Source organism: Amblyomma americanum, chromosome 1 (genome assembly GCF_052857255.1).
Source record: "Amblyomma americanum isolate KBUSLIRL-KWMA chromosome 1, ASM5285725v1, whole genome shotgun sequence".
Classification (NCBI taxonomy): Eukaryota; Metazoa; Arthropoda; class Arachnida; order Ixodida; family Ixodidae; genus Amblyomma; species Amblyomma americanum.
The window spans coordinates 72,044,540-72,061,101 of NC_135497.1; the positions used below are offsets into that span (position 1 = coordinate 72,044,540).

Sequence of the window (16,562 nt, forward strand, 5' to 3'; positions counted from 1 at the left end):
GAGCCCTCACGCATAACACTCGTTCAGCAGATTTGCGTCAGCATGGCCTTGTCACGTGCTGTTTCCCTGGACCACTGTCCAAGACAGTGTTATCAGCATCTTTTTTCCCTTTTTTCTTATTTCTATATTGCAGCTACTTCTACTTGACGTCTATATGGAATAGTGGGACGACACGCGACACAAATTTGCAAAACATCGCCTCATTTTTACTTATCACAAATATCAATAAACAATTCAGAAATATCTTCTCCAGTCCAAGCATCGCGCTCGGTGAATACTAAGAGTCTAGATTAAGCGTAGCCTCCAAAATTTTTATGACATTCAAAACTTGAAAACGTCGCATTTTGAGCCCACCCATGGGGAAAAATTGAGACAGTGTGCGCGGCAAAATCACACGGCCCGGCAAAAGAAACGAATCACTCAGTCTTGTAAAGAATACTCACTAGGTTGGCTTAGTGGGTGCTAAAAATACCTTTGCGCGCCTGTTCGCATGATGAATACTGCCTCCAGACGCAAGGTGGCACTGCTCCGTCCCATGACCTGCTTCAAGCTTCGCGGTTGTACAACAATGCTTTGCGTGCAGCCTGCCTTCGCGCTGTGCTTGAATTTCCAGCAGCCTTCACAACTTTTTCTTTTTTAATCTCACAGCTCATACTGCTGCTGCTGCGTTTCGCCGCTATCGAATGGGGAAGCAACACTGCTCAATCTGCAATGCGTGACCAGAATTTCAGCCACGAAATTCTCCCGGCTGCCTGTAGTATAGCACTACCGTAATTAGCCGGGCCGAACTACCCACCAGTGCGCCCTCCATAAGTCTGCAGGGGGCGAAGCGCCAAACTACTACACTCCATGGAGTGCCGATTCGGACTGCTAACCGGCGACAGGTGTCACGCCTGATTAGGCGCTGAACGAAGGCAAGGAACGTACACGGCAGATTAGGGAGCAATAAACTACTCTGAATCGAGTTGCAGTAAAGCACTACCGTGCACAGAGCTAATAAGTAACAACGTAGTTTTCAAAATGCAAGGCAGAGAAGCGCACACGACTGAGGAATTATAAAGTTACATAGGGAACACAAAATACAGCTAGGTATGAGGAAAATAATTAACACACGGGTAAGAGCGGTGTAATGACCAAAAACACATGTAAAAACGTACATAGTGTTACGCGACTGAACGAAGCAATACATAAGTACAAGAAGAGATAGAGTGACAGAGCTACATGGACAAATAAAGGGGTTTGAAAGAGCAGGGTGAAACGGTGGCCTGTCTGGGGAGTGGCAAGGTCCGGTCGCAAGGAGCGCCGCCGGGCTGCTGACGATCGCTGCGGGTCCGATGTGGTGTCACGGACGTCGGTGAGCTTAGACGGTGCATCATCGGGGCCGCCGTCACCGCACTCGACGTATGAGACCCAGGCCAGAGGCTCGCTTGCCGGCTACATTTAGGGCTGCAGCTTCACACGCGTCGCACGCACATACTTCCTCCAAACAATCTGCCCGGCTCTTGTTTTTATCGCTGCCGTGTCCTGGTGGTAAAGAAAGGCGAGCTAAAGGAACGGTGCCCAAACGGTAAAGCTAGATCCCGAAAGGAAAGCGGAGAGATCAAGGGAGACAGAACAGTGAGGCACGCTTACCGGCGAACGCTAACTTTAAACAGACACTTATTTCTTAGAGTTAGCGGCGGAAACAAGGTACAGCGGCAAAAGGCATGGCTGCACAGGGGGCGAACACTAATCGTTGACAACATTAGGCCACCATTTTTTCCAGCGGTCCTCAGTTGCAATGCGTCCCCTTTTTGCCCTTTTTTTTCTCAAGCCCCAGCCTCGTTGTTTTTGGTGTCAGTCGACGCATAGTCGCTGGCCTTGGTTCGTATCTCAAAACTCTTGTTTGACCGCAGCCACGCCGCGGTGGCTCAGTGGTTAGGGCGCTCGACTGCTGATCCGGAGTTCCCGGGTTCGAACCCGACCGCGGCGGCTGCGTTTTTATGGAGGAAAAACGCTAAGGCGCCCGTGTGCTGTGCGATGTCAGTGCACGTTAAAGATCCCCAGGTGGTCGAAATTATTCCGGAGCCCTCCACTACGGCACCTATTCTTCCTTTCTTTCACTCCCTCCTTTATCCCTTCCCTTACGGCGCGGTTCAGGTGTCCAAAGATATATGAGACAGATACTGCGCCATTTCCTTTCCCCAAAAACCAATTAAAAAAGTTAAAAAACCGCAGCCACCACTCCTTCGCAGAAGCGCTGTGTGCGTTGGAGCCCGGGAGAGTGCTGCATTTTGTATCTGTGGTTGTAAAGCTTTTCCACGGTGATAGGTGGTCATCAGTACACCCGGCGCAACTTGCGTGGCCTCTCTGTTGTAGCTGGCTTTTTGTCGAGAAACGTGGTGTGTGTCACCTCCTTGGTGACCCGGCGCTTTTCTTCGTCGCTTGTTGAAGCTTTTTCTCTGCTTCTCTTTTTCGTTGTTTATTTTCAATCGCCTTCTCTCGTTTCGTGTTTGGTTAGTACGCAGCTCGGAGTGAATCAGCCGCGCGGACCGTGCAGCTGGCCTTTAGACTACAGTTTAGTTGTTTTCATGGGGAGGGGGGGATGAGGCCTCCCCTCCCCCCCTAATCTAAATGTGGCGCCAGGTCGGTCCCTTCGCTTTGTCGGACCTGTCCTGTCATTGTTTATAGCGCAGTGCTATGGCCATGCAGATTTTTTAACGATACTGGCGGCCGAGGTCACGTGATGTTGCGTTCCAGGAACTGATTACGTGCCCGCCGAGTCACTTTGAGGCATTCTTTTCAGATTCTTTTTCACGGCTCATAAAACACAGATGTTCCATATTTTCTGTGGTTTAGAGAGAATGGAAATTCCTTCGAACGCGCGTTGTTACATTGATGCCTCAGCGGCGCAGTGACCGCCTACTTCTGCAGATAATAGAGAGAGGGTAGGCAGATGATTCTTGACACTCACAAAGTCAACAAGTAAACCCCAGACTTCCCCCTCCCTTGTTCGCTTTGTAAGCTCCGCTGCCGATGTTACACATGAAAGTAAACAGTATTACTAAAAATATTTTGTTTATTTTACAATTCCATTACGTTGAAATAAATCATTCCTGTTGTCTGCGCTGCGTTTTGATTGTAGGGGCTTCGGTGGCAGGCGTTTGGGGGGTGGGTGGGCATTGCGGTGAAATTTGGCTCCCCCTAATGGAGAACCTTGCGCATGCGTATGGTGATAGTGAAGAGACTACCAGAACGCGGAAACAGCTAAGCCACACCGGGCAGGAACCACCAACGGCCGCGCACAGCTCTAGCTTGTCGACAGCCTCTTTATATTTTTTTAAAGCGATATATATCCTCAAGGCATAAAGGAGGTATGTCATGATGGTTGAAGGAAAAGGACGGTTAAATGAATGAAACAAGGTTGGCCTATCTAATGAAGTCGAGTGGTGTGCGATGGTGCGCGCCCTGCGTCCAAACGGTATGTGATGAAGGTTCGGTCAGCGAGAAACCCGCTGCCACCAGGTGCAGGATTCTCGTCGGCTTCGACGCCGTGCAAACCCACAGCAGGTAAAGGATATCGGCCTGAGTGTTCTAGGATTTGCAGTTTGGTCACTCGGGGGAGGGGGGATGTAAGTGTCGAAATTGGGGCCACTTTCGAGTTACAGCAGGAGTGAGGGCGACCCCGACCCAGATTCTCCGAAGCGCAATCTCCTCTGCCCGTGTAAGAGGAGGTTTACCGCAAACGCAGGGATGAGAGCACGTGTGCGGCGCTGGAAGTGCTCCTTTCTTGTTAAAATGACGGGGGCATCATCCAGAGTTTGGAGCCGAGGCAATGACGTGGTTGGCATCGCTTGGCGTGTCGTTTGTCGTGTCGCTGAATCCGCACGGCTTTGGGAGGTCGGTCCCGAGGATCCACTCGATACGAATTTGCTGCAGAATGCGCGCTACCAGACGATGGATGTTTTGGAAAATTTCCAGAATGCGACTGACGTGTCAGAGTAGGCCTGTTACTTGAAAGTCCTCGGTGCAGATGACAGTGCAGGCCTCAGGAAGCATGGGAATGGCCGCCACAGAGCAAAACATCTCTTGAACGGCAGTCGGCTCAGCACAGAAAGAGAATAGAGGTCCCGGGAGTCGAAACTGTGTAGAACCTGTTTCCCCCCTCCATTTCGATGCGGCCCATCTTCATCGTCGGCCGTCGGGACGGACAGCCCCCGGCTGGGCGAGGAGGGAAGTCTCCCTCATGAGGGAAAGGGAACGGCGACGGGAGCGCCACTTCGTAGGTTACGCGGAATTCTGCGGAACCGGAGAGAGTCTCTTCGGGATCCGGCCAGCGTCGTGAGCGGTTGGAGCAACACCCTCTCAATGCTAAGGCCTCTCCACCGGCCGCGTGACGTCACGCCAAGGGACCGTGCAGGCCCCGCGCTCCGCGATTTCAGCGCGCCGCGCCCGTCTGCACTATTCGGGTACTGCCGTACGTAGCTGCCTTATAAGTGATTCCTTCATTTTCATTTTTGTCGTTGCTGCAGAAAAGAAATTCGCTAGTTTGTGCGCGCCTTAGGCTATCATTTTATCTGCTTTATATATTTTTTTTATTGCAGAACACCTTATTGTCAAGAAAGTTCGAGCTGCTAATACAGTTTTTTATAATAAACAATTTAGCATACGGCCGCCAATTTCGCATTATTGGTCATTATAATAAAAAATTGATTAGTTAATTTTAATTAATCATCTAATTATTAGGTTCTATCACGTACATGATGTCTGCCGTGCGGTAAAATCCATCCGCACAGACCGCACATGCGTATATCTAGTTGTTAAAGTAGAAGTTCGTGAACATTGAAAAAAAAAAACACCGTCTACTGCGCATTGTGTTAGTTTTATTCTGTATTGTGTTTTGCTTAAAGCTTTCACACACAGCAATAATGACACTCACAATAATGTTGCGCTGTTGAGTATTTGTACAGCTAATCTGACCCTTACAATAAAAAACGACGAGACACCAGCAATGAAGTGTGCGCAAAGCATTTTTATTGCTTGGGAATAAAACTTACTTCTTCTTAAGCGTTGCTGCTTTCCGGGCTGCGGCCTTCTGCTGCGCATTGTCTTGTATGGCATCATTTCTTAGTTTGCAAAAGTTGTTTAGAACAACGTTGGTTGCAACGCGTACTACCAAGCGCAGGAGAGTTTGTGCAGTGTGGCCATTTTCACATGTCTCAATGTCGTGTTCGTCCAGGAGGGAAATCGTCTGTGAAATCACGACACCACGTTGATTTCTACAGGAGAGAAAATCTTCCGCGGTTGCTCCAAAAGACAACTTCTCTGCAACTAGTTTAGTCATCAGTACCATGTGAACTGTGCATGGCTGGGGAAACTTCAGCCCTCCTCTCGACAGGTTAGCTATCATGGCAGTATTTTCCGCTTCGATCTCTCGATTTTCAATCACCAATGTGCTGAAGCAAGCAGAACATGAAAGCTTCTTTAAAGCAGCATGAGCAGCGTATCCTGCAATGTAGACAATAGCATCCATGTCAGAGTGGGCGTGTGTAATATCGTCGTCGCTGACAGCCACAGAAAAGTTGCATGGGACAAGATCCTCACTTACGTCTTCAAACTCTGTTTCCTCGCGTGGAAATGTCAAAAGTTTTTGAAGACGAAGCTTCTTCTCACATTCGTAGAGCTGACGCACGGAAATGTGGTACTGTGATCCTGCCAGCTGGCGGTAACGGCCGAACCGGTCTTCTAGCGCATCCGTCTGAAATTTGCCCAGCAGTACGTACTTGAAGTGAAGTTCTTCTAAGCAGTAGCGCGAGAGTTCTACCAGAGAATAGCATGTCAGTCGCAAAGCACTGTGAGTCTCTTTCGTCAGCGAGCCACTGGTGATGTTTATTCTTGCCCAAGCGTCCAACCAGTCCACAACGCCGCTCAGGAAAGCTAACTGTGTGTCATCAACAGACCTTACAGGGTCTTGCATGCTGTCCCTTAGCCTCTGGCCTTTGCAAGGGGTCTTAACATTGACTATTTGCCACCATGTGAGGATAACGTCAATGAAAAGAGGAGTCGACTCAGCTTGAGGAATCTTGAACGCGGAACCATGTGTCCTGAGGGCATTTGAAACAAACTGATTAATGACGTCGAGAGCGAGCTTTACATTTTGCCGCTCCATTGAGGTTGGATTCACGGCTTTTGCGTTCAGTCTGTAAGCAGCCTTCACAAGCGACGTCTTCTCTGAAGAATAAAGCTGCCGCACAGCTGCGAAAGAAGCAGCTTTCATACGAGGAGGCCCTTCGGGCATTGCTCCACTCAAGTCCATTTCAGGGAAATAGAGGCATGTTCCAGGGTTTTTCTGGTTAATCCAATTGTTCCTAATGCACTTCAAGAGATGCACAGGATCGACCACGTAGAAAAGAGGGCGAGCGTTATCGGCTGGATGGGGATAGACAATGCTCACCTGAGGACTTGTAGCAAATAACGACATCATCTTGCGGTTCAGAGCATTGTTGTCCGTTATCACAGCGATAATTTTGAGCCCCATTTTCTCAACATTAATGATTATGTTCTTAGCATGCTCGTGCAAAATTTCTGCGCTCAGTTTGCTCACAGGTAATATGTGAATGACGTCCTTGTTTGCAGAAAGGAGTGATTGTACCATGAACACATGGGCTGTTGTTGCTGGTTCCGTTGAATGAACCGACGATCCTACTATTGTGCCCCCTTTGTAGTCGAAGTATGGTTTTATGTGGATCTCATCGATCATCAGGGTCACTGTCTTCTCGTGGTCTTTCATTGATTTGACTCGTTCTCGGATGTAGGAGAGACAGTGCGGTTGATTTTGCTCCACAAGAGGGTCAGCTTTGTAATTTGAGCAAACACGGCGCAGTGTGGAAGGATGGGGCAGAATGATTCTTGATGCAGCTCTTGTGAAGTGATATGCGTGAGGAGAAATTGAATTCAAAATACTGGCGAATACCAGCAGCTCTGCGCTATACACATGCTGTTTCGCGAGGAGAAGCTCTATCTGCTCAACCAGAAATTTCAGCAAAGAAGACTGTTCTTTCGTCGTATCACTGTCCTCAATGAGGTCTGCAAGCAGTGAACCGACAAACTGCAATACTTTAGTATGTTTCGACTCTTTCGTCACCTCAGGTATATTATGCAAGCCTATCTCGAGTTCTTCTAGCAGCAAGGACAGGCTGGAGGTGTCGCATACTTGAGCTGGCAGAATCCTGCCTGAAGGAAGCGACAGAAGCTTCACTCCATTCAAGAAAACAGAAAGTGACAGATCAGGGAGAACTACCAAGGCGCATTTCACATTAGGTGAAGGATCATTCTCGATGAGAAGGAACCTAACGCACTGCTCATCGACAGAAACGGTCCAGAATTTCGTGTTGCAGATTCCAGGCAACTTAGATTTGAACTCCTCGTAAGATGAAACTTTGTTTCCTTTCTGTTCAAGCTCATTAGACTGAAGTGACTTCCTCATAGCCTCCTGCAAAGCAGCGTTTTCCCTTCTTGCTTTTTTCGTCTCTGGCGATTCACTCCGTCCAGGCGTTGAGGACAAGTATTTTGGGCAGTTTGGAAAAACAGAAGGCGCAGCATCAATCTTCAACTGTAGCCTGTCACGCTTCACCTCTATTATTTTCCCTGTCAGTTCATCTTGGTGTGACAACGTCGTAATGAAGTCGCCTGCGTGGAAGTGCAGTTCACACACCTGCACGAGAAAATGAAGCAAGGCCATTCGCCATGACTCTCCATTGCCTAAAACACTAAGTAAAAAGAGTCTGAATAGTGAACAGCTTTTACATATTTACACAGCTTTTACACAAGCCTTATGCACATCCACAGAACTAAATGCTTCCTGGACAATTCATACATAAGTGTAAGAAGTGATATCATTGCCTACAAAGACAGCATGCCTTTCCGGGAGCGACAGCTCACAACTAAGATAATTACCAGCGCCTATTAAGCAATATTTCAGAGTCTTACCCTCGAATGCTCTGTAGGTGTGAAATCCTTCCGTGGAATGGCTCGCAACCAGGCTTTTCTTCGTACTTCGTCTCTTGGGAAGCAATAAACACGTACTTTGGGACCATTCTGGTAGTTCCCGCGGCACCCGGGAACACAGCACCGGCCCATGTTTCACGAAGTTGCACTCGCTACACGGCAGGCAATCAGTTTCCCATTCGTGCGCTAGCACAGGTACGCACGCCACACAAGAAACGGCCACACGAAACAGACACAGCCGTGCGAGGAGCGAACGGAAATGCACCCAACGCCAGGCTGAAAGACTCAAGCAGCAGCTAGACGCTCACTGCAAGACTGCGTTCGTGTCTGTGCTTGCCCGGGCAAGCGCGAGCACATCGAGGGAGACAACCGAGCGGAGCGGAGCCGCGCTTGGTGAGCAGCCTGACCGGACACTTGGCGTGACGTAGCGCGTGTGGAAAGGAGGGCCTGGAGAGGCCTGAAGAAAGTATTTAGAGGGTGTTGGTTGGAGCCGCACGCTCCCGCCACCTTCCGCGGCAGGCGCACGGGGATCCGTTGTTCCTTGCCGATGGATTTCTGGTTCCAGGCAGCGAAGCGAGCGCAGCAAACGCGCGCTCTGACCGCCTTCCCCAGCAAATGCTAGGGAATGGCTTTGCCCCAAGAATGCGGCGCGCACGGGAAAACCCGGCCGCCATTGTCGGCCCATACAAACGTTCGCCGCCGATACCTCCGAAGACGCGCCCCTGCCCCAGCCGGTAAGTCGGAAGTCCTTACGCAGCCTTCTATTTCCGAGGAATGCCTCGTTGATGTTTTGTAGCTAGCTGGCCCCCTCTGTATATTAATTGCAACTGTAATAAATAGCATATGAGTGTTAACGTTGTGTCGTCCCTTCCCTTTGTCCCTGGAGCACGAACCCCTCCGCGGTTAGCGAATGGGAACGCTGCATCCGCGGAGTGGGAGTGCGGGCGGGGCGAAAGGTTTGTCCCCCCATATTTCCGCAAAACATGGACGTCTTATTCAGGGCAGGCTTGTAAGGGCAGTAAACTGCAGTTGTCGTTCGCACGCCTGGGTGGTTGCATCTACGTAAATCGCGGTGGTGCGATCGGGCAGGTGGGCATCTTGTTCCGCAATTTTGTCGCGAAGGGACGACGCCGCATGAGTTGATGCTGCTCGACGTATATACGTTGGTCTGTTGTCGCTCAGTTGGGAGTAAGAACTGCTGATGGCGGTCGTATAATAGAGTGTGACGAATGCATTCATATATAGTAGTATAGGCGGGCTAGGGTAGTTGATAGGCCTTGCAGTGCAGGAAAAATACTGATAATCCACTCTCGGAAGAAGGAAGCCTTGAGTTTGCCAGATCTTTGAATGATTATTTTTCTTCAGTTTTCACTAACGGCAACGGTGCTCTTCCTCCCTTCAGCCATTCGGGAACGAAACACATTGAACCATTAACGGTTACTGAGTGCGGGGTTTTAAATCTATTCTTAAAACTCGATACAAAAAAGGACCCAGGACCAGATATGATCCCAAATCTTTTTCTTAAAAGATATGCCGAATGGATGGCTAAGTATCTATGCATAATCTTTAACAAATCATTAATAACGTGAAAACTCCCACAGGAATGGAAAAAGCAAAAATCATCCCTATTCACAAGTCAGGAAGCAAGACTGATGTTACTAACTACAGACCCATTTCCATCCCCTGCTCAGTGCCTAAAATATTTGAGCATATTATCCTTAAGCAAATAACAATTTTTCTGGAAGATGAACGTATATTATCACCATTCCAGCATGGCTTCCGCCGAGTTCTTTCCACGGTAACTCAATTAATAGAACTAATACATAATTTATCGCAAAACATATATAGCCGAACACAAACCGACCTAATACTACTTGATTTTTCGAAAGCATTTGATCGGGTTACACATAACAAACTAATAAGCTTGAGACAACACTAGGTCAAGGGCCTATAGTTAACTGGATTAGAAATTGTTTATCAGATCGAACACAGTTTGCAGAAATTAACCAAAAAACTTCCCACACAGTCCAAGTTGTACCCGGTGTTCCCCAGGGCAGTGTCTTGGTCCCCATCCTCTTTTTAATCTTCATCAATGATTTAGCCGCTAATGCTTATGTCAACATGCGACTTTTTGCAGACTATTGCATCATTTATAAGAAAATCAACACAGTTGATGACCATCAAACCCTTAACAATGCGCTTAAGTCTATAACAAAATGGTGCACGGACTGGTAGATGACCCTTAACGCTACTAAATCAGCTGGTATGCAATAACGAGGAAGAAGCATAAATCAAATTTTCCATACACCATAAATAACATACCACTCACTACAGTCACGGAACATAAATATCTCGGTCTACTAATAACTGATGACCTCCGGTGGAACGACCACGTGGACATGATTACATCAACAGCTCTAAAACGACTCTTTTTTATTAGACGACCTCTTCGACTAGCCCCTGCCCAAACTAAACTATTAGCGTACAACACTTTGATTAGATCTGTCTTAGAATATGGTAACGTCGTTTGGTTCCCTCATACTAATCAAAATATTGCCAAACTCGAAGCAGTTCAAAGAAAAGCTGTCAGATTTATATTTAACAAATACCAAACAACTGACTCACCAACAGAAATAATGAAACGTGAGGAGATACAAACACTCCAAATACGTAGTAAACTAGCGCGACACAAGATGATGTATCAACTAATTCACCAGCAATTAAAACTTGACGTTACTAAATGTATTTCCTTTTCTAAAGCAAGATCGACGCGTCACAAACATTCTAATACACTTAACGAGTATTTTCGGAACTATTGCGATGTAACTTCCGTCATGACGCCTATTGTGAGATTAATTTGCCTTGTTTCGATATGGTTATGATACAGTTTGTTGTATTGTTATTCTGCGTTGTTGTATTTTTGGTCGTATTTCCATAGTTAATTCCAGTGCCTTTGCTTTACCTTTACTATTAGTTGTCTATTTTGCGATCTTCACCAAAATGATGTATTTTTTGAACTGTTATTACTAACCCTATTTTCAATCCCAAATGGGATTAGTAGTATGTATAAATAAATAAATAAATAAATAAATAAATAAATAAATAAATAAATAAATAAATAAATAAATAAATAACACGCTTGGATGACGCGGTGGGTAGGACAGTAGAGTTCACGCTGAAGGGAAGCCTGGTCCTCGTTAACGTTCACGTTGTAAACAGCACAGCGTTGTCGGTCTTAGCCTTATAACAGGCATACCTAGACCGGCACTAAGATCTCGCTTGTAACTGCAATACGCCTGAGGGTTTGCAAACGCTCCACAGCAGCCAAGGTCGGGTGCCACACAGCGGTGGTTTTTGAATTCTTCCTAGCCGTGAAGCCGCGGAAACACGCGCCCAGTTTCGCCTGAAGAACCCTGTCCGGAATATCTGTGATGCTTTTGGTTGCCAGAGCTCTAATAGTCATTTTATAGGATACCGATCCTGGTGTAGCCACAACTGGATGGACAATCGTTAGACAAGAACGCTTGCCTTGAGAGCCGCTGTTGCCCGAAGAGGAATCCGGTGCAGTGCCTTCCGAAGGACGCTTTGAGAACCGCGGGGGGGGGGGGGGGGGGGGGGGAAACGTGTTGATGATGACAAGTCAATTGGAGTGCTCGGGCTCGGCTCCTCATGGAGCCCCATCCAGGAGTGTAGGCTGGGCAGCCATTGCCGGGCTCCGCCCGGAGGGCAGATCTCTCACGGGCTGATATGCATTCGAAGAATGCGGGGTATGCTCTGTATTCGATGGACCGGGAGCAGGAACCAGGAGCTGGGACCCAGGCTCAGGTGTCAATTGTGCTGCTGTCAGTGTCACCGTGGGGAGCGGAGCCGGCGAAGCTATCTCCGTCAGCGCGTTACCGAAGACACTACAGGCTATGTAGTCTCTGGGCCCAGATCAGCTGCCGGAATGACTGAGTGACATTTGGTGAATGCCACGCAGTCCGATGACGTAGAAGCGCCCGGGGGTTCCTCAGATGCCGTGAATTGAATTTTCTTGATAATAGAACGTATTGACGCGAACGGCGACATTTTTTTTTACTAGAGCGATGTACAGCCACCTTAACATGGACATTTCGTCGTTCTTTTTCACGGCCTCTAAAATAAACTCAGTCAGGAGTCCTGTGCGCGGGCCATCAGCGGGGTTGTTGTTATTGTTGGCCTCACAAAAGATGGCACGTACTCACATTGGGGGATCGGCCAAGAATATGGAAGCGTAGATCGCTATACACCTGTACATAATAAAGACAAAATAAACGTGCGCGGGGGAGTAACACAGGTGGGTTCTACCTCAAGTACGGCATGGACTGAAAAGGAATGAGAGTTTGGGTAGCAAGAGCGGGCTGGAATGACAAAGAGTTTCTGCTTCTTCTCTTTCTTCTTCTCCTCCTCCTTCTCCTCCTCCTTCTCCTTCTCCTCCTCCTCCTCCTCCTCCTCCTCCTTCTTCTTCTTCACCTCAGTAAACATGACACATAACCACGCAGGGGGATAGACCAAAGTACAGTAGAGAATGCCAATGAGGTATTTGCGCGGGGAAAAATAGACGTGAAAACACCTGATCAGAATAAAAATTTGGAAATTCAAATGAATTAAAGAAATATGAATTACCAGGAATAGAATCAAGCATTTTTGGACATGCGACAGAATTTTGTATACAGCTCCCAAGGTAATCGATCAGTTGCACTTATGTAATCATGAAGGTAGCCGCAAACGCTGCTTAACAGGAATCCCTTTGCGCTCGCACCGAACGAGAGCAGAACTGGAAGAGACAGAGGGAGTCCTAACCTCGAAAGAGAGACCTCAAAACACTGCTTTATCTGAACTGCGAACCACCGGCAAGAGGGGAGAAATGATCTATTGTTTAAACTTGCCCACATGACACACAAAGGTCTGTCTCAGCGAACCCACATCTGCATAAGTACAAACTTAAGTGAGGGATTCTGCATCGCAGAAGCGTAATTGACACCTCACAAAGCCTTGATTTACACCACCGGATGTTCCATGGGTACCTTAAGTGGTTAAAATCCAAGGTATTGAGCAATGGATCACTCAAGCTGGCTGAAATATGTTGGAACCGCAGGAAACGTGAAGTTTCCAACAGAATGAGGTGAGGGACGGGATAGATTACAGGAGCGATGAGAGCTGACCTTGCCAATATACCAGCCACCTCGTTAAAATAGACGCCCAAATGCCCAGGTACCCAGACAAAGCGAATTTCACGCACTGTGCGCGGAACAAAAAACCTAAGCGAACGATTCAATAAAGATTTTCCCGAATTTTGGAGAGAGACTAGAACTGAAAGGCAGTCTGCAAGAATAAGAACCCGTGCTACATGCCTGGGAATTTTGAGAAGAGCCAAACCAATGGCCAAAAACTCTGCGAAGAATATACGAGTATAATCAGGGATACGAACGGAATAGTTCTAAGCCAGCTCCTGCGAATATATCCCAATCGCCACATTCTCACAGCTGCCGGAGGCATCAGTGGAGATAACAATACGATGAGGAAAATTCTGTACGTGTTGAGAAAGAAGACCATTTAGGATATTTGCGGGCATATGTTTCGCATGAGACAGGAAAATATGGTCGTAATAGAAGACGGGGTCAGGCTGCGTATCTGCAACTTGTTGCAAGGAGATCAGATCAACATGAAGCGGGGCTAACAGATTTCTGCGTGAACCTAACTTGCGGAAGATCATAGCGTGGCCAATGATTAGTGAAAAACATGTGTGGTTGGGATAAAGAAATGGGGCTACGAACGTCGGGGGCCGGGTCAAAGGACCTGAGGAAAGTACGCACTGTTAGAAGTTGGAAGCGGGAAAAAGAGATCGGGGATACGGGCTTCCAGATAAAGGACAGCGTTTGAAGCTGATTTTGAGAGCCCGAGGCATAGCCGTATATGACACGCCTTTCCAGTAAAGCTACTGGCTGCACCTTATAGTTTGCGCTACCAGAACACAATACGCAACCAAATTCCAGAATCGGTCTCATATAAGCCTTATAGAGCAACAGTAACGTGTCGCGACGCATGCCAAACTTTTTATTGCCAACTAGTGTCAACCGGCCCAGAGCACGTTCCCCTTTTATAACATTATTCTTAATATGGTGTCGGCAGTCCAAACTTTGATCATAAGTAACGCCTAAGTATTTAACCGACTCCACCTGCGGAACTGGAGTGGAGGTGTATACTAGCGAGATGTACAAAGGAGTGTCGGGCGGAAATACCAGCACGCGACAATTGCTGACATTAAGTGATAAATTAATTTGGTTAAACCAGACTTCAATAGCATTCAGGTATGCCTGCAAACACTCGTATAGTGCATGAACATCATTTGCTGATGGGAAAAACTATATCATCTGCGTATACATAAGCTGTAATGTTTGAATGAATGGGTATGTCCCGAACCAATATGTTGAAAACCAGTGAAGACAAAACAGATCCGTGCGGCACACCTCTTGATTGAACATAGGTATTAGGACAGAAAGATTCGTCCGTACAGAAGAAAAATCTATCTTTTAAAAATTCACAAATCCAAGCATAGATGTAGTGCGGTTGATGTAGCTGAGCAAGGTTGTTAATAAGGGCCGTGCGCTCAACGCTGTCATAGGCCTTAGCAACATCAAGTGTCACCAAGGCCACAACTACTCTCTTGCGCATTGAGAGTCGCATTCGGCTCTCGAGATCCACATGCGCGAACCATATGGAACAACCGCGACGTAAGCCAATCTGTGCGGAGCTGAGGCCGTTAACGTGATGAAAATGCTCTGTGAGGCGACTGTGTACTACTCTTTCTATTAGCTTTACTAAATTTGAGGTTAAAGCAATCGGCTGAATATTGTCTAAATGGAATTCATTCTCTTCATTTTCCAAAAGTAAAATTATTTTCGCAATTTCCCAACTGTGAGGAATCGAAGAGTTTTCCAATGACGCATTTGCAATATCCAGAAGGTGAGCTGGAAAGTCTAGCGCTAAAATCTTTAACATGCCCACAATAACCCCATCAGATCCCGGGGCAGCAGACTGCATCGAGGAAACAATTGGCAGGAGCTCCGACACGTCGACCTTAGGATAGTCCGAGTTGGGGGTGAGAGTGTGCAAATGTTCCGTTTTCTGCACTTGGAAACGTAAAGCCAGCCCCTGAGCGATACGTTAAAGATTTTGCTTAGCCTCCTGTGCAGAAAATACTATTCACTTTATGCTGTTGTAGGCCGGAGAGTTGTTAATCTGCGCCATGAATCTATATAGAGCCTTCTTATTCTGGGGTATTGAGAGCTACATGTTTAAATTTTGATTGTAATCCTCCTTCGCTTTTTTAACAGTTCTTTTGAAAAATGTTGAGTATAACTTATAACCTACTCAATTAGCTGGGCTCTGATTATACAAAAGGCTTTTCCAGGCTGCTTTTCTACGACGATAAGCTTTCTCACACTCCTCCGTCCACCAAGGAGACGGCTGTCTGGCAGGGGCAGTAGCGCACACAGAGAATACAGAGCTCTCAGCAGCATCTTGCCGAAAAGAAATTGCCCGCTGAGTTCTTTCTGCTCGACCTGAGCTAACTATGGAGGGAAGCGAGGCAGATATAAATTTTTTTACAAATTTGGTTTAAAAATTTCATGGTTGCGCCACTTTTTCTGTAGGAGAGAGAGCGAGAAGTGGTAGAGGAAAGGCAGGGAGGTTAACCAGTAAAATGTTCCGGTTGGCTACCCTGCACTGGGAGAGGGGGATGAGGGGGGCTTAAAAGAATAAGAAGTAGTAGACAAATGCGGTCCGTAGGAGAGGATATAATAGTAAAGGTTATTGAAAAGTGGTTACTAGATGTACCTGAGTCTACTGTTGACCATGCAGATACTCCTACCCTACGAGATGCTAATGTTAAATCTATGACTGAACGAGAAACTCCTCGCTTAAAGGTTACTGCTCCGGAATTGCAGCAGCCCACTGCATTCATAGACATCCATGACCAGAGAAGCTGGCCGTAGGAGTCAGAGCGACTACCACAGACACTGTGGTGCGAATTAAAATCTTCTGCGATGGCTGTGCTGTTTGCGCCGCTCAGTAAGGTATCCAAACAGTCTGTCCTGTGAACGCCTACAGGAAAGTAGACGATAGCAATAGCTTCTTCTTCTTCTTCTTCTTCTTCTTCTTCTTCTTCTTCTGCTTCTTCTTCTTCTTCTTCTTCTTCTTCTTCTTCTTCTTCTTCTTCTTCTTCTTCTTCTTCTTCTTCTTCTTCTTTTTTTCTTCTTCTTCTTCTTCTTCTTCTACGATAGCAATAGCAATAGCTTCTTCTTCTTCTTCTTCTACTACTACTCCTTCTTCTCTCCTTCTCCTCCTACTTCTCCTCCTCCTACTTCGCCTCCTACTTCTCCGACTTATGCTCGTATTTCTCCTCCCTCTTCTCCTCCATATCCTCCCTCTCCTTTTCCCTTCTCCTCCATCTCCTTCTTCCTTCTCCTCCCTCTCCTTCTCCCTTCTCCTCCCTCGCCTTCTCCCTTCTTCTTTTTCCTCTTTTTCTTCTTCTTCTTGTTTTCCTTCTTTTATTC

General features: G+C 47.1%; 1 protein-coding gene across 2 annotated transcripts in view; it reads right to left on the minus strand.

Moving 5' to 3' along the window:
• The window catches only part of Idua (alpha-L-iduronidase), a 143,676-nt gene that overhangs the window by 41,406 nt on the left and 85,708 nt on the right, over positions 1 to 16,562 (minus strand). The window lies entirely within an intron of this gene.